Here is an 18,788-nt window from a genome sequence, read left to right as displayed (position 1 = left end):
GCAAAGAGCTAAAGGACTAATCTGCAACCTGAAACTAAGTTAACAGGTACCAATATGGACCCGATGGAACCCAAACTTGACTAGTGGCCTTGTATTATGTTTTTCTAACTCTGTACAAGCTCAAAAGTCAAAAATCTTGTCTTTGGGTCTCAATAGTAAATAATAACAGGTACCAATATGGACCCGATGGAACCCAAACTTGACCAATGGCCTTGTATTATGTTTTTCTAACACTGTACAAGCTCAAAAGTCAAAAATCTTGTCTCTGGGTCTCAGTAGTAAATAATCACAATTATTTAATTTTCTTAGTTTTTTACACTCTTTAGGCTTGTTTTGCTAGGTAATCACCTTGTTGTGGTCTCTGGACAAGTTTGGTTGAGTTTGAACAAGATTTGTCCAAGTTATCAACTGTTTAGTGTCCGTAGACTTCGATTCCAAGAATTTGGCTTAAGTCCTAGTTTTGTGATCCAATTTCACCAAATTTGATTTGTGAAGTTTACTTGATATGCTTGACCTTTTGATATACCCAAATCTGCAAAATTGTTCAATTCTATAGCAAATGTAAATAATCATGATTATTTACAACTGGGATTTTTTTGTAATTTTTTGCCAAAATGTTAATACTAGCTAGTAAAGCAACTCAACTTAAGCTCCCTACCAAAGTTTCACCAAGTTTGGATAATTACTACTCAATTTGTCAAAAGTTTTTTGTCCGTAGTCTGACTTTACAAATCTAGCCACAATGTTTAACACTTCAATTCAATCTAAGCCTCTCAGTCAAGTTTCACTGAATTTGAACAAGATTTACCAAGCCACGCTCAAGTTTTGGACAATCACTACAGATTTGAGTTTTTCTCAAGGTTTTGGTCTGTTTTGTGATCCAAATTCTATGAGCCTTTACAAAAGATGTTTGCAATCATGCATAGAGTCTCTAGTATCAACCTTAGTCAATTTTGAGCTGAAAGTAAATAATTGTGATTATTTACTTTCGGCCTAAAATGAACACTGTTTGTAATTTTTTGACTGGACAGTCTTTTTATGGCATGTTTTAAGCCTCTGAGGCAAGTCAAAACTTAATTTTTCCTAAAATATCAAGAAAAAGTAAATAATCTGAGTTTTTGCAAACTCTTAAAAATTTACCTCAATTGCATCCTTAAGCTTACCCACTGGTTCATACAACTTTTAGTGCATACTCTCCAACCAAATTCAGTTGTTGACAGTCTTTTGGTGTTGTTTCAAGCAGTAGACCTGAAATTCTGCAACTTCACATAAAAAAATCACAATTGATTCTTTTGGAGTGAATAATGCTTTGAGATCCCACCTCGAATTCTACTTACCCTACTCCTAGGTTCTACTGCGATGGGGTTGTGGAAAGTTTCAACAAACACTTTTTTCCTTGTTTTATATGGTTTTTTGAACCTTGATCTTAAGACTTTTCTTGTCCATCAATCATTCTCAAAATCCTAATCTAATCCTACACTCCTACAATCCTATAAGGTACTTAGCAAGTACAATCTACTTCCAAGCTACCTCTACACAACAAAAGATGACAATCTTAAGCTATGCGGTTTTAAAGAGAAAGTTTAACTCTAGGTGAACCTAGAGGAAGTTAAAGGAAAACTACACAAGACGCTCGTGTTTTCCCTAGTTTAGGTCTATTCGTTCCCTGGCATCAGCGCCAAATGTGGGACGGGTTTCTAACCTCACTCCTATCTTATTGCAGACATAGCGGGAACCACGAACATAATTGTTTATCCATGGGACGAAGTTGACTCGACTAGTGCATAAAGGATACATGAGGGTGTCAATCTCTTGGAAAACAAAAGACAACTCGTATCTACTAGAAGCTACACTCAAATGATCAAAGTCACAAAAAACTAGTCGCTAGTCGGCAAACAAACTATAATGGTAACTGCATCAAATGACATTTGAATGTTATGAAACTTCTAGGACATGTGTATAAGACCTAAGCACACATTCTTTTGCTAAAAATTACCATGATATGTTTACATCAATGCGTAAATCTCTTACCTGCGATTGCAACGCAACAGACGACACTGCAATGTGACAAACCGGGAAGGGAGTAGGAAGCGCGAGAAGGAGAGAAGTGAGCGTCGTTAGCTCATGTTGTGTTTCTATTATCCAAGACTTGAAAAATAACTTCAAAAATTGGCCTTTATAGGTTTCTTTGGTCAAAACTAATAATCTGGGAGCTCTAACTAAAGATAACTTGATACAATCTGGAAGCTTATAGCCCTGGCTCATCGATTACACTATCCATCTAGAAAATAAAAGTTACAACATTCTCAATTTATCAAAAGAATAAGTGTTTTTACAATAAAATCTCCCGAAAAATGTTACCTGAGTTAGCTTGCTGCTAACATGGAGCAAACTCCTGAAGATTTCATAGAGGAAATGGAGAGGGTTGAAAACAAAGAGATCTTGGATGTTGTAGAATTCAAGGCAAGGAACATCACCAAAGTGGAGGATTCAATCCATATTCCAGAGAAAGAGCTTGATCCCTTGATGTGCACAACAATCATGTCCACCTACAAGATAAACAATAAGGACTATTTGCTGCTACAAGACATACAAAACCTCTTTGATCTAAGAGAGGATTATTGCCTTTCTATTTTGGCAAAGTGGGCAGAGCATGATAAAGGCTTTGTGGACTACATTACATTATGACCATTATCATTACTTGATACAAAATCTGAGTAATTTACAGATCAGTCCCATGCTGGAGATTATGTGCTCAGTGTTGTTCAAATCTATGAAGAGCAAGGGCTTCCCACAAATGAGGAATTCCAACAAATTTGGAAAGATTGAAGATTGAATACATGGGCACATAGGTCCCAAAAGAGAGAAAAGAGGACAAACCAAGTTTTTCCATTGACCTATGGAAAGAAGACATTTTTGAAGATGATGGAAACCCTAAGGTAGAATGGAAAAACTATATATAACTTTGGCAAGCACATTATTTAGGCCATATAAATTCAGTGACACAATATTTCTAGTAATTTATTTGAGGGGGTTTTTTTGTACATGTTGATATTGTAGATATTGAAAAGTTTCTAGGGAAAGGGAAGAGATTCAGGTCTTTGGATCTGAAGAGGAATCAGATTTTTGCCCATTACATTGGGAAGATAAACAAGGAGACATTATATATCTACCACACAAGAAGCTTTTCCAATCACCCACTCTCCCCATACTTGCACTAGTGGCTCTATCAAGGGTGGTAGGTTCACATCCATGGAGTGGACAAAATCATACTTCTTGAGAATCAATAATCGATTATAGTTTTTGCACCTTCTCCAGGATTTATGGTCTCAAAAAGTGCATACTTTGACACTATGGCCAGTTATATCCTTGCCTCTTCTGGTGACTTGAAGCAGATGTAGGGTTATAAGAAGCAAGAGTACTTGAAGTAGAGGGGGAAATATGAAAACCTTGATGTTGGCTCAAGAAGATTGAATTTATCCTTGTATTATTCCCCATTTGCTTCCTTTCCTCTCTATAGTGGAAATCCATTATAAAAATCTTTCACTTGCAGTTGATCTATTGTATGCATCCTTCCTTTTTTGTATACTCCTCTGTATATTTGTATCAATATCAGAACTGCCTAATTTTTTTTTTCTCTTGTGATCTTGTTCTGTGCCACACTTGTTTGTAAAACCACTGCAATACTTTAAGCAAGATAATCTTTTTGAGCTCCTCCGCCATATCTAGTGTGTCTGAAAAACTTGGTTCTTTCCTGATCGTGGGACTTCTTCATACCTTGAGAAAGCCAAATTGACAAGATTCCATATTTCTTTATAAACAAGGGAGTGTGATTGTAGATGATGTGTTCCACAAAAAAAAAACAACTTGCGTTGGTATCAGAGTTTCATTTTCAGACCCACTGCTGGTAGGAATAGTTTCTAGCATATTCAATGTCGTCTTTTGCACTTTGTTTGGATTCTTTGAACAATCCTCAATGAAGTGAGTAACCCCACACTCAGTGCAATAAGCGTTAATTCTAATGATTTCCGTATGTGGACAAACATTCATCAGATGGTCACCTCCACACTTGTAACAGGGTCCTAGTGCTGGTCTTAGTCCCACTTGATTCGTCCTTTGTGGATAGGATGGTCTTTGTCCTGTTAACCCTCCATGAGCTATGAACATCAATGTTCTTGCGTCCAAATTGTATCTCTCTTCATCAGAAGCACTTGTAATTGTTGGTATTCCAACATTCCCAATCATGCCCCATGGTTCTGGTTGTTTGGGTTCTTCTGGTGGGTAATACACAGTTGGAGACATGTGTGCACCAGATTCTTCATAATAGGTTTGAACAGGCACTAGGGCTTGTTCTTCCTGACTCTCTAAGGTTGGTGCATATCTAATGCCTACTGGTCTTGCTCCTGGTAAAGGTGGTTGTTGTCCCAATACCGGTTGCGGTCTTTCTATCCCCATAGGTCCTGGTACATTTCCCGTTGGGTATCGAGGTACTGGATGTACTTGAGGTGGTGCTAATTGAGCAGGAGGTGCATGCTGACGCTCCCTTACATACCCTTTGTTGTAATAGCACTCCTCTGTTGGATGGTTTGTCCATTTTTGTTCAATAGCACACCATTTCAGTGTTTTTGGCAATGGTTTTTGGTATGGTGCCATCCTTTTTAGAGCATCTTCTATCATTTGCTCTACATTTGGCATGGTTTTTGTTTGAACATTCTTTTTAGTGGTAGTCTCGCTCGCTACGGAGGAAGAGCTACTGGATGCGAAATCTGTATCCGCTGACACCTCTCCATAAACCGTACAGTTATCCACTAAGTACAATGCCTCTCTCGTTACTTGCTCGAAACTTGTACAAGCTTTCAAGTGCAAGTCCTTCTTGAGAGTGTCGTTTCTCAGTCCCTCAATAAAGATAACAGATAGTCTGTCATCTTGTGGTCGTTCACGTACTGCACATCTCTCAATGTATTGTTTGAAGCAAAGTGAAGCTTCCTTCACTTTTTCGTGTTCTCTCTGTTTAAAAGCATATATTTGTGAGACCGTATTGTGCTTAATCCCTCGTTTTGAGAATTCCTCAGCAAACTCTCTTAGCAAATGGTCAATGTCATGGAATCCCCCTATGTTCAGTGGTTGAAACCATGTCAATGCCGTACCTTCTAGAGTAAGACCAAATCCCTCGTATTGTGTATGGAAATCTGTTATCTGCTCAGCTCTTAAGACTTGCTTAAAGAGTGACACATGTGCATACGGATCTCCCGAACCACCATACTTCTTTGGCATACACTTTGCTACTTGAGATGGTCTCATACGTCTATGGTCTGCTACCAATCTCATTGCTCCTGTGTCCCGGCTAAAGCTTTCTCTAGCATCATGGACTTCATGGGTTACCCTTGTCGGTTCCCCTGCCCTGAATCTACTACTAGGAGGTAAATGTGATGGTTCCGCTTTGAACCTTGGACCTGGAGTGGTATACGTGGGGATTGGAACTGCACTACCTCGATTCGTATCCATTGACTCTCTGGAATGTAATGATCCCATTGGTCCGGGCTTCGAGTACTGAGGTTGACTGAAAGAGTCAGCAGCCTGAGTTCTTTGTCCTCCTGTCGTCATTGGGTTTTGCCCTCCATTTGTTGGTGCTGGTCTTTGTGAGCTAGAAGTAACATAATACTGATGTAGTGGTCCCCCAAAGTATGTATATCCTTCTAATTCTTTCTTGCCCATTGTTGAGTATTGCCTGCCATACTTGTCTTAAGCGGCAATTTTCACTTCCGATCCCTCTGTGTAGGTAAAGACATAAAGTCTTTTTTGGTCTGTCAACTCTCCGATGTAGGGTTCTTCACATCTATAATAGAGATCTTGTTCCCCATTATTATATTTATATAGCCCCACATAGATGTTATCAGTGTTGATCCTTGTAGTTTCATTCTCTCTTCTTAACCTCGCATCAGGGAAGTTCATTATTGGTGCTTTCTCCTCGAGTTCTTCATCTACTTTGGCTTTGGTGCCCATCAATCCCCACTTGTCCACAATGTTAGGGTTTAGGACTACCAAGTACATGGTACCCTCGTCATCTAGATATCTATCTCCGCTATAGCTCACAGGCACTAAGTCCTTGAACTCACTAGGTCTCTCCTCTATCTTTACACAATAGCGGTCCATTCCATCTTTGTAGATCTTGGCACCTTGCTCATTGTCGTACTGATATTTTATGAACAATAGCTTCATTGTGGCGGAAGGGCTTGATGATCCTGCTGCCATATTTTTTCTGTTGTTCAGGTTCAGGTGTTCCAAGTGTTCGGTGAAAATCTCGTAAGATCTCTCCGAAGAAGTATCAGAGACACTTCCTTCAAAGATCGGCTCTAATGGTTGCACCCAACTTTGGTTTACACTTCCCTCAGTTGATATGACACTTGCTGGTTCCCCTTGTTTTGGTTGGTTATTCTGGAGGTTCCTGCCCGATCTCAAATTCATCAATTCCCCTAAAGGACTTTAACTTTTCCGTCTCGACAATTTGTTTTCCCCAATTTTTTGTGGTCAGAATTGATCCAAACTGACTGATACTTGGTCAATTGTTTAATCTTGTCAGTTGGACAACTTCTGTTTCATCAAGTGAGAATTTTGTTGCAGTTATGCTGAAAAAGACATTATACGCGTATGATGTCTTTTTTCACAGATTTAGACTATTTTGGTTATGCTCACTCTCAGTAGGCCCCTTATGCTCTTTCCACTCACAAAATTCAGTTTGAACTCTGTTTGAGCAAGTTATGGCTAATTTAGGCTTTTCTTGGCAATTTTCCGCTTTTGACTTGTTTTTTGGGTCAATTGTGATCCAAATGGGATGAAACTTGAAATATAACCTCTAGACAGCTATTACAATGGATCTGTGTTAGCAAAGTATCAAAATATGTCCAAAATTAGGTCAAAGACATCATACGCGTATGATGTCTTTTTCATCAATTTGGGTCAAAACTTGATATTTATGCTTCCTACAGTGCTTGTAACAATCTTGTCAGGTCAGATATCAAAAATAAGCAGTGGATGTGCCAAAAGACATTATACGCGTATGATGTCTTTTGTCCCAGATTTTGACTATTCTTGGTTTTAAGCCTTCTCCAATGTTTATAATTGAGTTTCAAGTGTTTTTGTCAGGTTTGAATATAAAAACAAGATCTAAATCCAAAATTTTCTGTTCTTTGCGTTTCTTGGGCTCCGACTTGTCTTTTTGGGTTTCTTTGAGTGTTAATGCTCTTGTTTTAAGTTGAAATTAGGATATAAACCCCCTTTTGAACACTCTGGTAAAGTCAAAATTTCTGTTTTGGTCTCTGTTTGGTCATTTAGACATCATACGCGTATGATGTCTAAAGTTGCAGATTTCTAGTTTTTTGGCACAGAATCCTTCCTAAAGCTTTCTCAAGTGCTCAGCAACTCCCAGATACACAGAAAATTTCTCTGACCTTCTAATGACAATCACTACTAAGGAAATCAAATCTAAGTTCTAAAATACGCAAGTGACTGAAATCCGTACTACGAACGAATGCTATACGAAACAGGATCTAGAATCATTGAATCGATCTCAAACTCAAGGGGAAGTCTATGCACTAGGTAAGAACAACACCCTAAAGACTTGAACTGCAAAATCAACCTATAATCACTCCGTGCGGTAAACGCGTATGAAGACAGGCCGAAAAATATAGGTGACTGAAACTTGACCCCGATGGTACTAATGCGTAGCTCTACTCGTTGTGGTTCTATAGATATGCTGCACGCTCTATTCCGACACACAAGTTGGTAGAGAACTCACACCGAAGCTCGTAGGAACTTACCACACATAGAAGCCGATAGCACGCACTCTTGGTATCAGTGCGTAGCTCTCGCCGTTGCTAACACAATGGCGGTGTCGCTTCTCCAATGGCGGCTCCGTAGCTCGCGTAGCAAGTAGATAAGACTCTCTCTCTCTCACTCTCTCTCTCAGACACAGTCACGGCGCTCAAAAACTCACTTTGATTAATAATCTGAATCCCCTTAGGTTACAAAAACTTTGGCTTATATACCTCAGCCTTGGAGGTGAGAACATCTCTAACTAATTACATCAGCAAGTGAAATTACTTCGGGATTACAAGCTGAAAACTCAATTGAGTCCCGTTACTTAATGAATGGCTCAATTCAAAATCAATGTCAGAAAGACATTTATTACAATCAATGGTTACAAAAATGATGAGTGTGAGCAAAAATGTGGGTGTGATCCTCTGCTGGCTCGCTCAACATTGGGTCTTTGAGGATGACCCCCATTACTTTGATGCTACTGTCTCTCTCTTTAGTTGTTGTTGTCTCTTATTTTGAGGTGGTCAAAGAGTCATTGGTGAACTCATCTTCTGATTCCTCCAAGATCATGTTGTGTTGCTTCCCAGTCTTCATGTCATAGAATATGGACTTCCCTTTAGCATCCCTCATTTGAATCATTCCGCTACTCCAGTCTTGCTTAGCTTCCATAGCCATGAGCCAGGGTCTTCCAAGAATGATAAGGTAGCCCTCCCCTTTGTGTGCCATGACAAAAATTTCTATCTCCACTTCCATGTTGAATGCCTTCACTTTGACTGCATTCACTATGCCTACGCACTTCACTCTGACATTATTTGCCATTTTAGCTCGGCAAGGTGCCGGCCTACTTGCCTCTAGGCCTAGATGGTGCATCATTTTATCACTCATGATGCATATCTGTGCACCACTATCTATGTAGACATTTGAGATACATTTCCCCTTGATGTGGGCATGATTGGTAGGATGTTGTCAAGATTGCTCCCAAAGGTAACCCCAGCTATCCTTGGTCTTGATTTTCTTGATCTTACCATCTTCATCCATTGTCTCCTCATCCTTGGTGCAAGATGGAGTAATTGGGGCCAAGTTATCTTTGGACACTGCATCAATACATCTTGAACTAGGTCATATGGTTTAGCATACATTAGGAAAAGTTTGGACTCAAAAATGGACCTTGTAAGAATTGTTGATGGGGCATAGCTTTCAAAAAGTGGGGATCGGTAAATTTTTTGAAAATAAGATCCAAACTTGTCGGAGGTTGGATATTTAGAATCTACTCTTCAAATGCTATCTATTGATATATAGCATGCATGTATCGAACATTGCCTTCATGTAGATCTAGAAAAAGGTGATTTTAGATTATCGTAACGGTAACAAAACCTGGCTGATTGAAAAAAATGGCATAACTTTCATACAAGTCATCCAAAATTTTCAGACCTTGGCTCTTTAGAATCCATTTTTCAAGAACTTTCCAATGATAGGTCATATCATGGGGTTCTAAGCAATATTTAGAGGGTTCTACCGGGTTGCTTTCTTTTGTACAACTTTGATGATGTGGCACTCTTAAAAGGCCCAAAAATGAGTTCAAAATTTTCCTAATGCTCACCCAGTGAAAAATCCACAATGTTGATCTTCCTTCGAGGCCTAGATGCCTATTTTCTAGATTCACCTTTTCCTTTCATCTTCTCCTCTCTTTGAGAGGCTTCTTTGTTCCTAGCACGCTTCATTCCCATGGCATCCACTTCTTCTACATTTCCTGTTTCTTTGGTCTTCTCTCAAACCGGTTCTTCTATCTTTGCCTTCCCTTTAGCTTCCATGCTAATGACACTCATTGCTTGGTTTCTACCAGGAGGTGGAGGTAGCGATGGAATGAGAGGTTGTGGTGGTGGTGGTGGTTGTACAGGTGGTCGAAGGATTTGGACCGGTGGAATCGGACCTGGTTGCCTGGGGTGATGGTGGTCTTGCCCTTGGTGGGAACATCTGATTCTGTCTTCCTCCTCTAATGAAGTTTTTCCTTCTTGGATGTGGGTAGTAATACATGCCATGGCAGTCTTCCCCGCAATTGAAGCAGTGGTATTCTTGGTTTTTCCTTCGTTGTCCTATCCCTTGATCTGGATTTCTGACAGGTGCATGCCCTTGGTGTACTTGATGCATAGATAAAATTTCAAGCTGAGTAGTGCTGCGGCTCAAGAGGTCCTATTGCTCTTCTGATGCCTCTTGTGGTTGAGTTCTATGAGCGGCTCTTGTAGTCACTAGGGTTAGTTGGACTGAGCTCGATTCCTCTGACTCGCTGACTCTTGCTTGCATGTGCAGCTTCTTTAAGGCGGGCTACTTCCACTTCCAATTCATATGTTGCTAGGAACCTCCCCTTCACCTTCTCTTTAAGCGGCCACCACAGGCCACCTGGATGAAACGATCCTTTCAGGAAATTAGACTCTCCTTCACCTTCCTCCAGTGAGGCAACCCATCGCTCCCACAAATCCACAAACTTGGATTCATAAGTGGCATACTCTAGCAGACCTCCCTTGTTTAACTCTATCAGCAGTGCTGCCATAGCTTTTCTGAGGTTGTACCTCCACCAAACCTCTTCACAAAGGCAACACGTAGTACATCCCATGAATTCTTGGTAGCTTGGGGCCCCAGGGGATTCAGTAGTATTACTAGGAAGACGTCACCTACGTGCACCAAAACTGCCATTTTACCCCCTATATACGAGACCCTCCTTTGTAAAATCTACCTTTTTGGCCTTTTAAACCCCCCCTATTGTACACTCACGTGACACCATATGGTAATCCATAGTGGAGACCCCGGGCTTGGGGCAAAGCATTGTGCCAAGACTTGGCCTCTACTTTCATCAGTAGAGAAAAAATTCGTAGTCGTGAGGCATCATCATCCTTGTTGGAAACCATACAAGCGATGTCAAAGTCATCTAGAAAATCGGTGGTGATGTCTTCTCCCTTTTTTCCACTAAATGTGAAGGAAGAGACACTTGCCATGGTAGTAACTCAATGAGCAAGAAATTACAAACTTTTATATATATATATATATCACAAAAGACTCAGCGGTGCATAGCGGCTTTCTTACAAGGTTGGGTGGATGGATTTAAAACAGGATAAAAATGGAAACATTGAAAGAGTGGTGGTAATCCAACACGGGGAGAATAATAGGGTTTGGGGAGCTAAGGATTTCTCCTAGCACCACATCACCAAATAGATACACATTTTTCTGTTGATAGAAGATTTTTCTATCTACATAAATATTCACATGCATGTGTTGCGAAAACCTAAACGGGAAGGCGGTTGGTCCGTTATCCATGATGCACAAAGGTTAAAGCACTTACTTACACTCTTACCATGACGGTGTTGACAAGATGGCACATCCACAAGAGGTCATCACCCTTCATAGGCTCCACCTTCCCTTCGTTCGCTCAGCACATACGGGGTGATGGCAACGCGTTTGACTACTCCTAGCCTTTTAGCTAGTAGCAGTTGCAAGTAATTACCGTAGTCGGCTCGTTGCGTGAACTCCACTCCATTCAGCTGTAACTCGTCTCCAGTCCACTAGGTCTCACCCATGGTGGACAGTTTCTTCAGGTTGAGCTGTACGGGGAAAGGAGGAAGACCCTCTATCCACCCTCCAAAACAGCGAGGACAGTAGCCAAACCACTCCTCCCTAGGGCATGGGAACCTTCTTACCATTCTACTTTGGGGTTGTCAAAATGGACTGACAGCACTCGCATGCGCCATGCGAATCGATAGGCGACCTTCTGTTGCTTCGTCTCGGATGTTCTCCGTTTTGGCAAACAAGGCACGACTCTGCTTCCCAAACTTGAAGCACTCATGTGGCCAGGTGCTTCTTCCTTTGGGGTCATGTGTTTCAGGATAGGCCTAGACCTTCCTGTCCTTTGGCTCGAGAAGCCCCTTTTGGCCACTTAAGAGTAGAGGCTATACCTTTACTTAAAGATTTCTTAGGAAAGAGCGGTCTTATTGATATTTTTCCTCCCTTGATATGGATGACCTCCTCATGGTGGACGTTGATGTAGATGATTTCTACCTCTTTGTTACCTTCATTGCTGGCATTCATTGATCGTGTGCTTTGGTTGACAACAGTGATGGCATTTCGTAGCCCTCCCACCTGATGCTCTTCATTTGCGGCTACACGGAGCAATACAAGATGGGGAGCTTACCTCTTGGATATTGACGACGCTACAGCCTGGCAGTAGTACTTCAATGAATCAATGTTTCTTCAATCTCCTCCTCCTCCATTCTCAAGTTGGAGAATTCTTGCAACTAGTCATCCATGGTCGACGATGTGTGTTGTTTTCAGCATTGTAAAGTGAAGGTTTTTGAGAAGCCCTCCTCCGTGGGGGCACCAAATGACGAGCACAAAGCACGATATAGACCCCCGATGGCCTCAATGCCAGGACCGTGCATGCCAAGCTAGCCACGGTGAATGAACAGGGGGCACCACCTAGCTTTGAGCGGCTAGGATGCGAACAACGGTGATTTAAAATAGCACAAACACTTCACACACACACACACACACACACACACAGAGAGAGAGAGAGAGAGAGAGAGAGAGAGAGAGAGAGAGAGACGTAGGTGATGAAAACCCCTCAGGGTGTGAGGGAAACTTGATTCAATGCAATATTTTCAGAAGCCTTAGTTTTGGCAAGAAGGCGAGCATGGTGATAGAGAGAGAGAGAGAGAGAGAGAGAGAGAGAGAGTGAGATGGTAGGCCTATAGTGCATTCTCTAGGGATAATTCCATATGTGCAGAGACCTACTCTTGTATGTGTCAACCCTTGGCATCAGTGTGTGCACATGGTTAACTTCCCTAATCCCAGTGCTCAAATATCGCCCCAAATGCTACACCACTCTCCCAGAGTGCTCTCCCAAATTCCCGTCACAAAATGATTCCAAAAACTGACATCCCGATAGTGACGTCTCCATGTCCTTTTATAGGTGCAGGCTGCATTATTTATGCTATCTCCTAGGTGGGCCTTTGTGACCATCACCTAAAGAGAGGTGGAAATTTACAATGGGTTCTTATACAAATTTTTTGGATTGAAACTGGAAAATAATAATAACCTATGGATGTTACTACGGAGATGCATCGTGGACGAGATGTCAACAAATGGCGAGCCTCGCTGGTGGGTCGGTGTAGCGCGTTCGCTAGTTTCAGGGTCGGCTGGGGCATGCCTTTGGTGCCACTTCTTGATTTTAGGTTTCCACTACATGACTTTGCTGTCCTTCTTCTTTGGTTTTGGGCGTAGATGTCAAATCCCTTTGTTTTTTTAAAAAAACCTTTTGTGGATGCCTATGGCGTGCATGTATTGTGTGTTTACGAGTGTGCACGTATATGTTTGAATGTACGTGTGTGCATATGTGTGCTCATGGGAACGAGAGGGATAGGAATTTATTATATGAATATATATATATATATAATGCGCTGCTTACGTGTAGGTATACAGAGAACAGGGGGGAGATAAGAGAGAGAGGGTGTGTGAGTGTGTGAGGGTGTATGTGTGTGTGCGTGTGTGTGTGTGTGTGTGTAGAGATAGGGAGAGAGAAATCTACGCTGGCATGGGTTGCCGCCTGCTAGCCGAGAGAGACGGTGAGAGGGAGAGCGAGCGTGAGTGGGAGGTGACGGGGGGGGGGGGGGAATGGAGTGTGGTGTGGGTGTGTTGGAATGGGAGAGAGTTGGATTGTTCACGTTGCATGGAGCTGTCGGGGCCGACAGGAAACGAGAGGGGGAAAAGAGAGTCAACAGGGGTGGGGAGAGGGTGAGGGGGGAAGGGGTGGGGGGGGGAAGATGGGGTGTGTGAGGGTGTGAATGAGAGAGAGAGAGAGAGAGAGAGAGAGAGAGAGAGAGAGAGAGAGAGAGAGAGAGAGAGAGAGATTCTATTATTATGCTGGCTCGCGTGCCTCCATAGGGATGGAGAGGGAATCAAAGAGAGAGAGAGAGAGAGAGAGAGAGAGAGAGAGAGAGAGAGAGAGAGAGAGAGAGAGAGAGATCTTGTCCATGCATCGCGGCCCCCATGGAGTTAGAGAAAGTTCATTTTATGCACCCATTGGGCTTGGTGACACAGAGGAGAGAGAGAGAGAGAGAGAGAGAGAGAGAGAGAGAGAGAGAGAGAGAGAGAGAGAGAGAGAGAGACGATGTTGGCGGAGCCGAGCAGGAGAGAGTGGAGCTGTCCTCTGGTGATAATGGAGGAGTGTGGCCAAACTGAGGGGCGGTCCACTACATGCAAGCATAGAGAGGGGTTGTGGTGAATGTAAAAAAAATGTATTTTATCATTTTCTTGGTATTGTGCTCCTTCCCGATTGGGTTTAGTTCTTACGGCCGCGGTTTTGAAAATCAGACATCAATGTTAATAACATTGAGTGATCACATTTCAAAATACGTGATCACGTTGAATATTCACGTGACTTCCCTTAACCTATAGAAACCATCCAATTTGGTAAGTCCACTTGGAGGTTTTCATTTCTTGATAGGCTCAATCTAGGGTTCACAATACCTTTCTATTAGGCCTTTAAAAAAAATGCATACTCCGGTGGGGTTTTGGTGGGTTGCCACATCACCACTTACCGGATTTTTTGTGATCACATTAATTGTGATTATGTGAATGTGATAATAAACAATGTGATCACAAGAAATTTCACATGATCACATGAATATTAAATCTCTGGCCATTGGCCACATGTCATTCATGTATTTGTCTAGCCGCCTACCGCTTACCTGGAAGATTCCGACCTTAACTGATGATTGACTATGACCATTAAGGTTGTTAGATGGTATTGGTTTTGATTTGGTTTGATTCATAACTACACTAGACTTATCAATTGGATTAGCCAATTGCTAGTACATATCCTGAATTGGCATGATGTGGAACAAGCTAGTTTAGTGGTTCACTTTCTGATTCACAATGGCTCTCTGGTACCACACACTACTAGAGTGCTCATTTTTTGGTCACATCCGAACTTGCTTCTCTCACATTTTCAGCCATAACTTAGACCTACACACTTTCCTCTCCCAGCCAAAGTGTGGGCTCTCCATTGCGACTCTCATCACCACAATTTTGGAGCATTGAGAGTCACTCATCAGCCATACACATACCACATCACATGTAGCTTTGGCCCCATAGGTCATGTTTGACCTCCGAGGACAATAATAAAATCTCTCTCTCTCTCTCTCTCTCTCTCTCTCTCTCTCTCTCTCTCTCTCTCTCTCTCTCGGCCCCATTGTAAACTCCAAGCAACAATAATCTAGACAAGTCTCATAATCTAGCTATTCCATTAGAGAATACCCAATCAACCTCATAGGGTCTAGACCATGCTATTTTCAAGTTAGGCTTCTTTGGTCCTAGTCTTGATTGATATAGCAATACCAGATCACCCTTCTCTCACCCTAATCTTCCTAACATGCCAATGTTTCCTCCTCTCTTGAACAAATTCTTCTTCTAGCATGGCCCTTCATTTGATTTCATCTAGCTGCAACAATAACGCATTCAACCTCTATTTTAGCAACAATAATCTAGACAAGTCCCGTAATCTAGCTATTCCATTAGAGAATACCCAATCAACCTCGTAGGGTCTAGACCATGCTATTTTCAAGTTAGGCTTCTTTGGTCCTAGTTTTGATTGATATAGCAATACCAGATCACCCTTCTTAAACTCTCTCACCCTAATCTTCCAATCATGCCAATGTTTCCTCCTCTCTTGAACAACTTCTTCTTCTTCTAGCATGGCCCTTTGTTTGATTTCATCTAGCTGCAATAAGCATTCAACCTCTATTTTATATTGTGACTAAAATCCACCCCATGCTCTATTCCCAGTCTCAGTATGGGAATAATAAATCCCACGGAGACTCTTGCCTTTATGCTATACCATCTTAAAGGGTGTCATACTAGTAGTGACTTTATAGGAAGTTTGATAGGCCCATAATGCTATCTGGAGCTTTGTATCCCATTGGTGTGGCTCTTTTTGAACTATCTTTGTGAGAATGGTCTTGATTGTATTAATGCTCCTTTATGCCTAACCATTGTACCTTGGGTAATAGGGTGTTGATTTCTTGTGCTTAATTGAGAATAGTTTCATGAGTATCTCCATGGTGTCATTGATAAAATGAGTGCCCTGATCTAAAACTATACATGGGCCACCATATTTGCAGATGATGTTCTCATATATGAATACAACAATTGATTTGATAGTATTATCTGGTAGTGCCTTTGCCTCTACCCACTTGCTCACATAAAAAGTAGCTACAATAATCTATCTGTTCTTTCTAGGAGTCACTTTCTTGAATGGACCAATGAAATCTAGTCCCCATTTCATAAACACTCCCAATGGCTATAGCAGAGTCAAGGGTGTCAAATCTGCTATTGTAGGACTTCCCATTTTTTGACAGGTGTCACAAGTCTTACAAAAAAATGTGACATCCACCATCATAGTCTGCCACCATAAGCTTTCTTGTAGAATCTTATTATAAGTACTATCAGTGGAGAAATGTCCTCTAGAATATCCACTATGGGCCTCTATTATGACTTGCATTCTTCCTCCCATAGGTACACATATATTGAGCACTCCATCTATGCCCAATTATTATAGGTCTCCTCCAATGATGGTGAAATTTAGACTTTTGATGATTACTGCTTTCTTGTTTGCCTAGAATAAACCTTCTAAATATCTTCCATTCTGAATGAAGTCCATTAAGAAGGGAATGGGGAATAGGAGGGACTCTTTATTTGGCAATTTAAGGAAATGCTTAAAGCTTAAGCCAAGTTTGACCAAGCCTAAAAGAGAGGGAAAAAAGGCCTATGCTGAGATTTTTAAAAATACCATTTGTATATTTTGTATTTAAAAATAGGCTATTTTAACCGAAAAGAGAGGTGGGTAACTAAATTTTGAAATGTCGTTCTCCCATATCTCCATATCTCTCCTCTCTATCTAACATATAAAACACTCTCTCTCACTTAGTTCTCATTAAAAGAAGCACTTTTTAGCTTCATCTACCAAAAAAGCAGATTTTGCATATTCTCTCACTGCATTCTCTCTAAAATGTGAGCCAACTCTTTCTCTCTCACCCCCCTTTTCTATCTCAACACTTCCACCTCCCAATCATTAAAAGGACATTCTATGCTACCAAGGTTGCAGATCCTCCAAGGTTGCAGATCTACTCTCTCTCCCACTCTCTTCCTTTAATGTCTATCTCTCTCTTCCCCATTTCCTCCCTCTCTCTCTCTCTCTCTCTCTCTCTCTCTCTCTCTCTCTCTCTCTCTCACTCACTCATGCTTCTCCCACTCAGCACCAGGTGAGAGCAATGGAAAAATCCATTACCTTTGTGTGCAACAATATTTCTCTCTCTAAAGCTCTCATGATCAACATTTTAAATACAAAGGAGAGTGAACTACACTCCCTCTCTTTCTTCCTTCCACAACATAATACTTTCTATTATCTCTGAGTACTCTCCACTTTTTCCCTCCATAGCCAGCTTTCCCTGCTTGCAGCAGTCACCATTACACATTCTCTCTCTGTTTGTTTGATTAGTTAACAAACATGTCATTCAATCACCCTCCAATACAAGACATTACTAATAGGCCAGAATGATTCAATTAAATGCTAATTTAGAGTAAGAGTACGTTACTGTGTGACTTGGCACATCAAATCTCAATGCTCCACATCAGCTACAAAGCATTGTGTGCAAGGCAATCAACTTATGGGTTGATGGATGTATTTACCCTAGTGATCCAATGACCAATGCACCACTACACTTTTGTAATGTCATTGAGCTTCTACATTTTATTGGAGATGGAAGAGGTAGCCTATTTGGCTACTGGTAGAGATTGTATTCAGCTTTTGTCAATGAAAGGAAAGCAAGTAAAAATCTCTTTGTTGCCTATTAATCATTGCAAGAGAAGTCCACAAAAGATCTACAACAAGTTAGAGAGGAAGAGAACAAGAAGACGAAGCAGCTGGATGATGAGATGGAAAATCTCAATGAAAAAGTACAGCAAAAAAAAAAAGAAGAGCAGGAGCATCGACTAGACAATTATGTTCAACTACAACACACTTCAAAGAATATGTGTCAGTGAATTGATCATCTCACATACGTTCCCTTGGGCTACCACATTCTTAAGCGCAAGAGACAAACAATTCCCTTGCTATCCTCAAGTGGTGGAGCTCCAAAGAAACATGTACATCAAACTCAATAAGAATACGGATGCAAGATTTTGATTTCCTACATGTTCTGCAGGTTGGTGTAATGTTAATTCAATATGCAAAAACTTGCCTATGATGATGATGGAAATTGATTCCGATCCTCAAACAATAGGATATGCTCTGCTGCAGCATATCATCAATCCAAAGGAGCTGGTTGAGCTATTGGATGATCCATCCAATGTTGGCATTGCTAATGTTTTGTGGTAGAAGTATTTTAGTGAGGTAATAAGCATTGTGTCTCCTTAAGAGATGATGGAGATGTGTGACAGTGTAGGAATAAGTTTCAAGGCCTATGAAGCTTTGTATAGAAGTTTCACACTATCCTGCCAGCACCTTGCAATGTTAGGGTCGCAAAAAAGTGTGCCAATAATGATGTTGCAAGCTTGCTGGGTGGATTTCAGTATGTGGAGGATGACATGCCATTAGACAACAAATCCTTCCGCTACAACGAGTTCAACAATGTGTATTTTCACTCATTGAAGCTCCAAGAGTCAAGACTCAGATTTTATGGGTTGACATAGGAAGAGTGTGATGGAAAAGTGATATTTTTTATGAAGCTTGATGAGTGCCAAATTGTTAAATGTAAATCGCTTGAGAGGATAAGCGTTACGTTGATGAGCAGGGCATTGGTGGGTGTCAATGTCGAGCTAAATGTGAAAGAGAAGGGAAACACGTGTTTAGGTGTTTAATCAAAGAAGAATATTTGGTGGCTGGCAACTCTTTATCTCCCACATGAGACACATGAGGCTCTGAAATGGTA

Source organism: Adiantum capillus-veneris, chromosome 11, assembly GCF_014529385.1.
Source record: "Adiantum capillus-veneris isolate H3 chromosome 11, ASM1452938v2, whole genome shotgun sequence".
Taxonomy (NCBI): Eukaryota; Viridiplantae; Streptophyta; class Polypodiopsida; order Polypodiales; family Pteridaceae; genus Adiantum; species Adiantum capillus-veneris.
Note: the sequence above shows the minus strand (reverse complement) of the source record.